Here is a 3,554-nt window from a genome sequence, read left to right as displayed (position 1 = left end):
GAGCAATCCCAGCACCAGAACAAACCAACCAACCAACCACAAACCCAATGCAGTAGTCTTAATGCATTCAGAGCTGTGCAACCATTACAGTATTTTAGAACATTTGCATAATTGCTGAAAGAAGAAAAGCAAACAAAATGCAAGCCCAGAGCGGGACAGCAGTCCCTGCTTGCTCCCCTCAGCCTCCCCCTGTTCCACTCCAGTCTGAGGCATCCACTCCTCTGCTTTCCAGTGTACAGGGTTACCTGTTCTGGACAGTTCATAGGCACGGAACTACACAATATTTGGTCCTTTGCGACTGGGTCTTTCATGTAGCATAACATTTTCAAGTGCATCTGTGACCTGCTACTGCACCCCTTGGTATGGCTGAGAACCCTGCTGTGTGTTGTTTATGCACTCATCTGTTGATGGACAGTGGGGGTGTTTGTACTTTGGAGCTACTGGGAATGCTGCTGCTGTGAACATTTGTGTTTGTGTTTTTGGGTGGGCAGGTGGGTAAACAGGACTCTAACTGTAGGATCCTGCAGCAAATCTGTGTTAAGAAACTGCCAGATTGCTTTCCAAAGCAGCTGAGCCATTTTACATTTCCACCGGCAGTGCAAGAGTGTTCCAGCTTCTCTATCTCCTCGCCAGTATTTATTATATGCTTTTGATTATATAGGCACCTGGTAGACAGGAAGTTCTATATTATTGTTTTTCTTTGCATTTCCTTAACGGTTAATAATATTGGCTTTTTTCTTGTGCTTATTGGCCATTTGTGTATTTTCTCTGGAGAAATATCTATTCAGAACCTCCCCCCTCTCCTTCTTGGTCTTTTTGAGACAGGGTCTCGCTATGCAGTTCAGGCCGGCTTGAGCTCACTTTGTAGCCCAGGCTGGTTTTGAACTTATACAATGATCCTCCTGCCTCAGCCTCCCCAGTTCTGAGATTACAGGCATGCGCCACTATGCCCGGCTCCCTTTCTTTCTACCTTTCTTTCTTTTAGAGACAGGGTGTTGCATGTAGCCCAAACTGGCCTTGAACTCACAGCGATCCTCCCTCCTCAGCCTCCCAAGTGCTGGGATTATAGGTGTGCACCACCGGGCCTGGCCCTTTGCCCATTTCTCTTTTTTTTTTTTTTGAGTCAGGGTCTCACTAGGTAGTAGTCCAGAGCGGCCTTGACCTTTGCCCATTTTTAAATTGTTATTTACTGCCTTACAGGGATACTTTACGTACTATAGTAAGCCCTGTACTTTGTAAGTTATATCATTTACAAACATCTCCCATTCTTTGGGTTGTCTTTTCAGTGTCTTGATGTTCTTCGATGCATTAAAAATTTAAAAACCTGACAATGTCCAATTTTCTTTTTTCTTGTGGTGCGTATGGCTCCCACTTGAGGGACATGTTGGAATTCTGGAAGCGCTGAGACTTGAGAGCTTAGTAGGGTTTCTCGAGTTACCGTGGAGGATTCCTTCCTCCTTTGGGGTTTCCTTCCTCCCTCGCAGCAAACCCTGGGTCCTTCTTCAGTGTGGCGGGGGACTGTGATTACACCCCTCCCTGCCCTGAGGTCTACCACAACAGAACAGCTGAAATGACAGTTTGGACCTATCCTTTATTGTAAAAACTCAGTGGCCTTTGTCTCTGGGATTTGCAATCTTCATGGAAGTGTTGGCAGCCGAGTCAGGAAGGAGGAGGGGAGGGAAGAGAGAGACCCACTCCACCTCTGACTTCCACAGTGAGTCATTCTCGTTGTTTTGGTTTTCTCACACATAAAATGGGGCGAACACCTCCTCTCCCCATCCCAGTTTGGGTACTGTGCCGATGAATTAGTCTGTATTTGTCCGGACACTTTGAGATCTTAGATTAAAGGCATTACTGAGATTCAAGGTATTATTATAATAAACGATGTAATAGCAGGGTGAGGCCACTGAAGCAAGAACTGGTAGGAAGGAGGGAGGTTCACTGCGGAGGGGCTGCAGCTTGGAGCTGCCGGGCCCAGACCCAGATTTTTATCCAGGGAGGCGTAACCGTGTGATTTTTCACAAACTGGTTTGTTTCATCTGACTTCAGCACAGCTTTCCCGAGTGCTTCATTCATGACTTGTGCCGCAGGGAGATGACAATCTTTCCAGAAAGTAGGGGATATAAATTAAAACAATTAGAAACAATGGGAGAGGAGAAAGCAAAGGACGTGGCAGTTCTGAGCCGAGACCTTCCCTTATTGTGACTCCCAGGCCTACCACCCACCAGTAGGACTTGCCTCCGTTCAACCCTCAGGGTAGCTGTTCTAGCGCACGTACAAGAGGCAGTGCATTCTCGCACTCCAGCGCTGGGGCTGTTGGACTGCGCTCTGGCTGTTTATGTGACCTTGGCCATGGCGCACCATCCTGGGCTCAGCATCCTGGCTGCCAACTGGAGGTGAGGCTCCCCAGCTGCCCACCATAGATGGAGAGCCAGGGACACCATTGTTTTGGCGCAGCACAGCCCGGGTGCGCGGGAAGTACCCACCAAACGGCGATTCCTATTACTGTCCCCAGCACTATTGCAGGCCCCGGCTGAGGATGGCGGGTGCCGGCCTAGTTAAGTCAGGGGGCTTTGGGGGAGGCTGGAATCTGAGGTGGGTAAGAAGGGCCTGGTAGGAGTCCGGTGATCCGAGAAGAAAGCAGAAACAACGGGAGGTGGAGGGTGGGCCGGGCCGGCTCCTCCAAGGCGGACAAGGACCGGGTTTCTCGCTTTCCCTCCAGCGACGAGCCGGGCGGCTGCGTGCGCGGCAGCCTCACGTCGCCTTCGGCAGTCTCTCGACCATCGCCTCCGCAGGCCCAGGACGGAGCGCCCCCCCCCCAGGAATGTGGCCCGCCCCCAGGGAGGCCGCCAGACTGTCTTCACCCCACCCTCCGCCGGATCGAGTTTCAAAGTCACCTGAAAGCCATTTCCTCCCTCCCCACCCCTCCGTGTAAATCACCTGGACCTTGCTTTTGCCTGGAACGGCGGGGTGGGGGTGGGGGGTTGCTTGTGTTGTTTTCCACCGGGACGCTATAAGCCGTTTATTATGTTTTTTTTTTTTTTTTTTTTTTTTCCTGGTACCAGGAATCGAACTCAGGACCTTGAGCTTGCTAAGCAAGGCGCTGTGCCGCTGAGCCGTATCCCCAGTCCTATAAGCCGTTTACTATACACACTTCTCTACACATACCCACTGCTGCTGACGTGTCCACTTCCTGCTCCCAGGATATTGCTGACAAGGGTCCCCACTCTCAGCTCCACTCCCCTGGCTTGTCTTGGGGAAACATCTTTCTTCCAGGATCTTTAATAGTGCGTTATTGTAGGGGCCAGGAATATAGCTCAGCGGCACAAGCGCCTGCCTGGCAAGTGCAAGGTCCTGAGTTCGATTTCCGGTTCCAAAAGAGAAAGCAGTTTTATGGTGATCCAGCAAATTCTAATGTAAAAAAAACCAAAGAAGAAAAGAATTATGATTATATTATGATACGACTAGATTTATGCTCACGTTTGCGAGGAACGGCCCGTCTCCCCACCCTCGCCCCGCTACACTCCAGTTTCCAGGTGGCTCTCGCCCCCCGC

This window comes from Chinchilla lanigera, unplaced genomic scaffold, assembly GCF_000276665.1.
Source record: "Chinchilla lanigera isolate Chin_1 unplaced genomic scaffold, ChiLan1.0 scaffold00065, whole genome shotgun sequence".
Taxonomy (NCBI): Eukaryota; Metazoa; Chordata; class Mammalia; order Rodentia; family Chinchillidae; genus Chinchilla; species Chinchilla lanigera.
This window is presented reverse-complemented; position numbering follows the sequence as displayed.